We start from the raw sequence: 10255 nt of genomic DNA, 5'->3' as shown, positions 1-10255 counted from the left end.
CCATTGTTCCTTCTCAAAAACACTGTTTGAGATAACCCGACATTGCCTATTAACAAGTGGGGTGTGCCCTTAGCACGAATTGTCCTTAATTCAATTCACATAGACTCTCTAACATATTCTACCCCTTGGTAGAATATATATTGCTCACTGGCAATATTCGACTGGCTCAATAATTATGCTAGACATCCTGTACTATAGCTTAATAATAATAACAACTTGCATGCGCACTACTCATACATGCAAACCAACTTGAACAACATGCTTGACATAATTCAACGATTATAAAAGTCCATAACATGATAGTTCAACAGAATCTATAAAGCATAATTCAATTCATAACATGCTCATTCACATAGATTCAACAATAATAATAACATGCTCGTTCTCAACATTAAACATGAATTCACAATAACATAATCATTCCCAATCATCAAACCTGAATTCATAGCAACATAAGTTCACATGATTCGCATTCAATACACTTCACAAAGTCCTCAAGGGATGGGTGGTCACCCTAGTCTTGTACGTACCTGGAATACCTAAGTACGGGGGCCACTGTGCGAATCACGACTCACTAGAAATCAACTCCTATAAAACAAATAAGAGAACTAAATTATTATCCATGTTTACTAAATTTCCAGCAACTATTTAAGAAACTAAAACCCTTAGTTTAATTAAAATTCATTCATTAATTGGTAATTTAATAGTCTCAAATAGTCAACTCAAGTCCTAGCATAAAAACATTGACTTTTTAGCTTTAAAACCATTAAAAACCAACTTTTTAAAGCTTATAAACATTCTGAAAATTTTGATTGATTCCCATAATTTAAATTGTCATTAAATTATGTAAATCAATTACTCAATCAATTTGAAACCAAAACCCTAGCAAAAGTTTAATCCGAAAACATGTTTTGACTTCAAAAATCAACGCTTTATAACATATTAAATATGAAAATCATAATTTAAATCATCAAAACCAATCTCTTTAATTAAAACACAATACTAACCCAAGAAGGTGTTCATAACCGTTTTAATTAATCTAAACAATCCAATAATTAAACAAATCACAATAATTAAATCAACTTAAAACTGAAAATTAATAATTTTGAAAACAAAATTTGATTTTAAACAATTGATCAACACACACACACACACAACGATTAATTTCTCGTGTGTATGTGTGCCGACCAACGCAACACAACAAGCAACAACAACACGCAGCAGCACAACGCACCATAGCATGGCGCGCGCGTGCGCGAGGGACAGGCGACGAGTGGGCGCTGGGCGCGGGCGAGACGCGCACACACAGCAGGGGTGCTGTGCTGCGACGCGACGCGAGACGGGGCGACGAGTGGGCGCTGGCGAGCACGACACAGCAACGAGCGGCACGAGGCTCGCGAGGCTGCTGGGCGGGACGCGACACACGCAACACAGCAGCAGCGATGGGCTGCGCTGCGGGCGAGGCACGAGGAGACGGGCGAGAGAGAGGGTGAGGGCTGGCTTGCGCTGCAAGAAAGGGCGCACCAAGAAGAGGGAGTGCGGGTGGAGTGTGCCACAAGGAGAGAGGAGAGGAGAGAGAGAGATTTCTGAATTTTTGATTTTGGGCGTTTGATATGAGGTCTATTTATAGGTTTTCTCTCCCTTGTGGGCTAGGTTAGGGCAATTTGAGTTGGGCTTGCTTTCGGGCTTAGTTCATTAACTTCCTTGCCAGCTTTGTTGGGTTTAATTAAAACAAAACGACCGGGCTTTAAGTTTATTAAATTCGTTTTCGAAATACGAACCAACAATTCCCGATTAAATAATTTCCTTGAACTTATTTAATAAAAATACGGTTTTTGAAATAATTAATATTTAAATTAATTAAACATAAAAAGCGCATTTAATTCTCATTGAGTGAAATTACTTTGTAAAAATACAACGAAATGCTCTATAAATATAATAAAATATATTTATAATAATAGAAAAATACGAGGTATTACAGTCTACCCTCCTTAAAAGAAGTTTCGTCCCGAAACTTGGGCACGGAAATCACGATTTTAAAACTATACTTGAGACTATTTTGAGACTTTAGTGCGTTTTTCTTTGCAAAAGTTTTAGTTGCTGTACTCTTTAAGTAATTTAACATGACAATAAACAGTGAAACTTCACTGGAAACAATGATTCAAGCATATCCTTAAGGGTAAATTGGGTAAATAAGGTAAAAAGCGCGAAATTCTACCGCACTCTACCTCCCTTAAAGAAAACGAGTTACGGCCCCGTAACTCAACTAACCTCGGGAAAAAGCTCGGGATATTTCTTTCTCATTTCCTCCTCTGCTTCCCAGGTAGCTTCCTCAGACTCTTGGTTAGACCACAACACTTTTACGATCTTAACATCCTTAGTTCGAGTGCTACGCACCTTACTATCAAGTATCTTGACTGGTCTTTCCTCGAAGGTCAAACTTTGGTCTAACTCTATGGTCTCCGGTTGCAGTACATGAGACTTATCCGGAACATACTTCCTCAATTGGGACACATGAAACACATTATTCACTCTATGCAAATCCATGGGCAAGGCTAGTCTATATGCTACCTTCCCTATCCGTTCTAAGATTTCATATGGGCCTATATATTTTGGGCTAAGCTTTCCCTTCTTCCCAAATCTCATCACTCCTTTCATTGGCGAAACCTTTAACAACACTTTGTCACCTACTTGGAACTCTTCATCCCTACGCTTTAAATCTGCGTAGCTCTTTTGGCGATCTTGCTCGGCTTGGATTTTGGATTGAATAGTTCTAACCTGATTCATAGTGTCCTCTATCAATTGGGGACCTAGTACAACGGTTTCACTAATGTCACTCCAACATAGTGGACTTCTACATTTTCGTCCATACAGGGATTCGAATGGTGCCATTCCAATACTGGCATGATAGCTATTGTTGTATGAAAACTCAATTAAATCTAGGCTATCTTCCCATCCTCCTTGGAAATCAATTACACAAGCTCTTAGCATATCTTCTAGGGTTTGAATAGTCCTTTTGGTTTGTCCATCCGTGGCTGGGTGGAATGTTGTACTCATTTTCAATGTGGTACCAAAGTTCTTCTGTACACTTCTCCAGAAATTCGAAAGGAACCTAGAATCTCTATCTGATACAATATCCTTAGGAACTCCATGTAATCTCACTACATGTTTGATGTAAGCTTTGGCAAGTTGTTCCATTTTCCAGGTTTCTTTTATTGGTATGAACACTACTGACTTAGTCAATCTATCGACCACTACCCAAATGGTGTCATTTCCACTTTTCGACTTGGGTAAACAAGTGACAAAGTCCATTGAGATACAGTCCCACTTCCAACTCGGAATTTCTAAAGGTTGGACCTTTCCCTGAGGTCTCCTATGCTCAATTTTAACCTTCTGACAAGTCAAACACCTTGCCACGAATTCAGCCACTTCGTTTTTCATCTTTGGCCACCAATAGACCTTTTTCAGATCCTTATACAGCTTGTCACCTCCCGGGTGAACAGAATATGGCGTATTGTGACCTTCTCTCGTCAACTTCTCCTTTAGTTCATCACACTTTTGAGGTACACACCAACGTCCTTTATACCTCAAACTTCCATCCTCGCGGATCTTAAAATCAACCTCCTTTCCTTGCGAAATCTTTTCCTTGATCCGCTCTAGCTTAACATCACCAGCCTGATTCTCCCTGATTTCATCAAATACTGACGACTGGATGGTTAAGGCATTCATCATACTCTCAAGGCATTCTCCACTCACTATTTCTAGATTAAATCACTGCATGTCCTTACACAGCTCGTTAGCAACTACTAACGCATTCACACCATGACTTGATTTCCTACTCAAGGCATCTGCAACTACATTGGCTTTTCCCTCATGGTACTGAATATCCAGATCATAGTCCTTGATCGATTCCAACCACCTTCGTTGGCGCATATTTAAGTCCTTCTGTGTGAAAATGTACTTTAAGCTCTTATGATCCGTAAATATCCTACATTTCACACCATACAGATAGTGTCTCCATATCTTCAATGCAAACACTATGGCTGCTAACTCTAAATCATGGGTAGGGTAATTGGATTCATATGGCTTCAACTGTCTCGATGCATACGCAATCACCTTCCCGTTCTGCATCAACACACACCCTAAACCATTTTTAGAGGCATCACTATACACATCATAAGTACCGCTCTCATCTGGCAAAGTTCACACTGGCGCGGTTGTCAATCGCGTCTTTAAGGCTTGGAACGCTTCCTCACACTGGTCATTCCATTCAAACTTCTCTTTTTTCTTCATCAAGGTTGTCATTGGTTTGGCGATTCTAGAAAAGTCTTGCACAAAGTGCTATAGTAACCCGCTAAACCAAGAAAACTTCGAATATCAGTGACACTCTTAGGTGTAGGCCACTCACTGACAGATTTTATCTTTGCAGGGTCCACTTCAACTCCTTCCTTAGATACAAAATGTCCTAAGAACGCAACTCTTTCTAGCCAGAATTCACACTTCGAGAATTTGGCATACAACTGATTGTCTCTAAGGGTACTCAACACTGACCTTAAGTGTTCCGCATGATCCTCCTCATTCTTAGAGTAGACCAGAATATAATCTATGAAAACCACTACAAACTTGTCCAAGAATGCATGGAATACTCGGTTCATTAAGTCCATAAAGATTGCAGGTGCATTGGTTAACCCTAAAGGCATAACAGTGAACTCATAATGACCGTATCTAGTCCTAAATGCAGTCTTTGGTATATCGTACTCTGCGATTCTCAACTGATGATAGCCTGACCTCAAGTCAATCTTCGAAAACATTCCTGCTCCTTTCAACTGGTTAAATAGATCATCTATCCTAGGCAAAGGATACTTATTCTTGATTGTGACCTTATTGAGCTCCCTGTAGTCTATACAGAGTCTCATGCTACCGTCCTTCTTCTTCACAAACAAGACTGGCGCTCCCCAAGGCGATGCACTTGGTCTAATATAACCTTTCTCTAGAAATTCCTCAAGTTGACCTTTCAACTCACTCATTTCTGATGGAGCCATTCGGTATGGGGCTTTCGAGATAGGTGCAGTTCCGGGTGCTAAATCTATGGTAAAATCGATTGGTCGATTGGGCGGCATCCCCGGGATCTCCTCTGGAAACACGTCCAAGAATTCACTCACCACTGCAATATCCCCTGGTTGCTCTTTCATTACATGGTCTAGGTCTCTCACATTACATAAGAAGACAGTTCCCTTTGTGTATTAATTTCACGAGCTCCATTGCCGTGACTATTCCTACACTCCTAGGCTTCCCAAAACGGCGATACGATACCACCTTTCCTAGACTATACTTCAAGTGAATCTTCTACTTCTCACAGTCAATCTTAGCTTTAAACATGGCCAACCAGTCCATTCCCAAAATCACATCTAAATCTCCTAACTCAAACTCAATTAGGCTAGACAAGAATATGGTCTTGGCTATGGTTAGAGGTACATTCCTATGGATCTTAGTGCATTTCACGATCTCACCTGTTGGTATCACCATGGGTACTTCTATTTCTTCAGGTTCTTTCAGTTCTAACTTCTCTAAGATACCCTTTGATATAAATGAATAAGTCGCACCAGAATCAAATAGTACTTTAACTAAAACGGATTTAATAGACAAAGTACCAGCTATGACGCCAGACAAGTTTTCGGCTTCCTGCCTAGTGATCACATTCAGCTTCCCTTGGGCAACTCCCTTGTTATAGCCACTTCCATTGGCATTTCCATTGGAATTTCGATTCCCATTTTGCTGATAGTTCCCTCCGGGCTTTCCATTACCCTGGCCATTATTGCCATTGTTACCATTCTGGTTACCCCTTTGGTTTCCACCATTATTTCCTCCACTCCGGTTTTGGTTATTCCGGTTTTTGTTCTGGCGGTTGCCTTGGTTACCTTGGTTGGGTTTCCCATTCTTGGCCCAACACTCAAATTCTCTATGGCCTAACTTCTCACAAAACCTACAGACAACTTGGTTTCCATTACAGTCTCGACCTGGGTGATTAGTATGGCAACGTCTACACTCATAGACTCTCGTTCCATTCCCTGCAGACTGATTCTTATCTCCATCGTTATTGTGGAAATTGTTCCTATTTCCACCATGGTTTCCCTTGAACTGGAAATGGTTGTTTCCCTTGTTTTTCTTAAAATTCCCTTGGTTTTGCTGACCACCACCTTGGTTATGGTTGCCAACATCCTTCCTCTTTTCACCAATCCCATTCTTTCTTTGCTGTAGGACATACAGATGGGCAGCTTTTCCATATAGGGTGTCAAGAGATGTAAAGGTCTCTCCAGCAAGCATTAGTTGCAAGTCCATAGTCAATCCACTCTCAAATCTCTGGGCTCTAAGCTCCTCTGTTGCCACCACTTCCGGTGCAAACCTAGACAACTCTATGAACTTCGAATAATACTCTGTTACAGACATACCATCCATTTTCAACTCGATGAACTCTTGAGCTTTCTGTTTCTTCAGATATGGCGGGTAAAACTTGTTTCTTAAGGCTACTTTGAATGATTCCCATCCAAATCCAGGTGTAGCTCTCAAAGCATTCTCACATCTTTGCCACCATAGATCGGCTTCTCCCCTAAGGTAATAAACAGCACTATTAACCCTAAGGTTCTCTGGGCAATTGACAGCTACGATAAGCTTATCGAACTCCCTTAGCCAGTTCTCAAGTACAGTTGGGCCTATCTCCCCTTGGTACAAAGGAGGCTTACTTTGGGCCACCTTCTTAAACATCTCACCAGCTGGATCAACTCCCTGGTTATTCCTATCCTGTGTTGAGTTCTGCACTACTTCAGCTAGTTGCCTGACCACGTCAGCAATACCTTGGGTAGTCATTTCCCTTCTCCTAGATAAAACAAAAGACTAACTTTAACAACTGAGGTTGGACACTGCCTTACTAACACATTGCACTAGCTAGTCATTCAATTGGTGCACATACACAAAAATTTCGGAACCTAGACCGGATAGGCGCCTGTTTATGGGCCGCTTTTCCCCTTAGTCCGCATCACAAAATTCAAGTGGTGAAAGATTGGACCACCTTGCAAGTGTAATTTCATTGAAGAAATGCATAAAATTCCTTTCGCGATAAACGCTCAAAGATAGTATAGACTTAGAATTAAGGATATAAGAAGGAATTCTAGATTTTATTGCTTCAATGGAAAAAAAATAATACATCCTTTGGATCGTACTTTATTCGGAAAACCACAAAACTGAACTACTAAAACCATAAATAGTAGTGTACTACTTTATTGATTCACTAAATCTAGGCACTAGCTATTATAAAGCTTAAAATGCTACTCAACTATCCAGCCACCCTTACAAACAGGTGAAGAGGATCAAAGTCTTTCTTTGGATCAGACTCATACTCCATATCCTCATTGTTTTGCTGTTGCACACTGTTTACCTCATCATTGTCAACTTCAGGTTCAATTTCTGTGTCACTGGAGATCTCAATAGTGGGTTGAGGAATGATAGGGTTAGGGTTCTCTATCTCAACAACATCATCATCACTGTCCTCATCCATCTGAGTCTCTGTATCATGATCTAATCCTGTAAGGTTGATGTTCTCTACCGTCTTACCATCATCAAAGCATTCTTCCGCAAGTTCTATAATCGTAGTCATAATCTCTAAATCATATCTCCATCTACCATCTGGAGTACCATACTTGTAGTAATTAGGGATACCATTTTCCATATGCATATCCCGAAATCGATTCTTAAGCTCTATGTATGGGTTCTTAGAAGGTAAGCAATGAATAACCATCTCTGCCATAACATCTTTCTTTCTCAACTCAGGTAGGTTCTGCACTGAAGCAAAGTAATTGCAGACAAACTCAATCTTCTTGACATAAATGTGTGGGGTCTCACAGTCTAGCTTCTCTAGGTTTCCTAGATTTGCGTACTTTGAAATCAACATCTTAATCCTGAAAGTTAACAACTACAAAGTCTTACTAAAGTGTTCCAAAATAAAGTAAGTTCGTTGAGCCATACAATTTTCAATGCACAAGTACATGCTTAATCATGATTCGTGATGCAATTAATCACATAAAGCAAAACAAAACATGATCAAACTTTAATTCAAAGATCATAACATCAAGGCATAAACACATAAACACTTGATTAGAAAGGCATACTTAAACAACACACACTTAGACTAATTATACCCTTCTTATTCTACCCATTCCTCACTTATAAAAGAATTAAAAAAATCTCGAAATTAATTTAAATAAATAACTTCAAATATACGCGAAATTATTAAAAATTAGAATCGAAAATTTAAATAATTAATCGAATAATTAAATTAGTTAGATTATTTTCAAAAATACTTTAAAAGAATTAAATAAATAATTAAATAATTAATTCGGAATTTTCGAAAAAATATTTACTATTATTTTTTTTTTCGAAAATTCGGAATAATCTGAAAATAAATATTTTTTTTTTTTTTTGAAAAAAAAATCCGGAAATTCCGAAAGAGAGAGAAAAAAAATTTCGGAGTTTCGAAAATATAATTCGAATTTAGTAAATTCGAACCATTTAAATAAAATTGATAAATTTCAAATACTTAAAATAATTAGTTTTTGACCTTTCGAAATATTCAGTACTCAAAATAGCATTTTTGACTTTAGGAAAACGATTTTCAAAAATCCTAAGCTCCGCATTAGTGATGAATCATATTTCTATAGGGTATTTTAGGCGCATTTAGGTTGCATTTCTAGGCATTCGTCTGATTTTAGTTGCATTTAGAGTCGCATTTGCATAAGTTGTCGTTATTGTACTCTATTACGCCCCGTTCGTGTTTTCTCTAATATTTCAGGTGATTTTACGATCATTTGGATGTTTTCGGAGTGTTCAAAGTTGATTTGGGTGATGAATGGATGGGATGCTGACTTGAGGATCATTACATGTCTCTAGGAATAATTTTGAGTGAACGACGAAGCTAAACGTTATTTTTCTAAGCATCAAAGCGGACAAGCGTTCACTCTTTTGATGATATCTCAAGTTCTATATATCGGAATGAGATGATTTTGATTGTGCTAGAAAATAGACTTAAAGAGCTTTCCAACGATAGGTCACACGTCCCTAGGGGCATTATAGAACAAGGGTTATGACATAAACGTTTTGCCCAACAATGCAGCGAGGGATCACTCGCCTCCAGCGAGGGATGTCCCTTACGCTAGTCCCCTTGCTGCCCACACTAACTCGTCGCGCACCAGCATCCCAGCGAGGGATCACTCGAGGCCAGCGAGGGATCTCGCGCTGCCTTCCATCGCGCACTAGCATCATCCCAGCGAGGGATCACTCCCGGTCAACGAGGGATCACTCGCGGTCAACGAGGGATCTCGCGCTGCACTCCCATTGCTGCTCCCTCCGTATGCCCAGTGAGCAACATAGTCGACCTCGCCAGCGAGTGATGCCTCGCGGCCAGCGAGGGATGCCTCGGCGAGCGAGGGATCACTCGACGCCCAGCGAGCGCTGCCCCATTCCGTGTGCACACTCATCAAATTTTTGGCGGTTTCATTGCCACATCATCGTTCCATCGACCAATCATTGACGACTTCTATTTTATATTTTCTTATTTATTTATTTATTTATTTTATTTTAGAAAATAGGAGCATATAAATACTCAAGGGAATCAATTTATTTCCCTCATGTTATTTTTCCTTAGAATTCTTTTCAAACGTTATTTTCTATTCTTTCTTTTCCATTGTTGAACCCTAGCTTTTCATTAATTCAATTCATCAATCTAAGGTATTTTTCATAATTTCTTTTGCTTTAATTCTTTCTTATTATTTTCGTTTCTTATATTAATTCGTCCTTTGATTATGAACCTCGTTTTTACTATTTATTCATGCTTGTTAATTCAATTATGAGCGAGTAGTTATATTCTAGGGCTAAGTAAGGGAAGCCATGTTTATACCATGATCGTTATGCATTAAAGTTTGTTAATTTATAGATTATGCTTGAGTAATTCCAATTGATTTGTTCTTAATTGTTGATTCATGTAATTGGCCAATATCATGGATTGATTATCTAGCTAATAGGAATTAGAATTGAAAGATCGTATTCTTAGAGGCTTGGTACAATTGGCAATTCTGATTATGTTAGCGACCGTACTGCATATGTTGGATTGAAAGTGTTAAGACCTGACCGTAGGATTAACATGTACTTTAATTACTCGGTTTAGTTTATTCATTGTCGAATTGATTTGTGTTCTTGGATTGGCATA

Source organism: Spinacia oleracea, chromosome 4 (assembly GCF_020520425.1).
Source record: "Spinacia oleracea cultivar Varoflay chromosome 4, BTI_SOV_V1, whole genome shotgun sequence".
Taxonomy (NCBI): Eukaryota; Viridiplantae; Streptophyta; class Magnoliopsida; order Caryophyllales; family Amaranthaceae; genus Spinacia; species Spinacia oleracea.
This window is presented reverse-complemented; position numbering follows the sequence as displayed.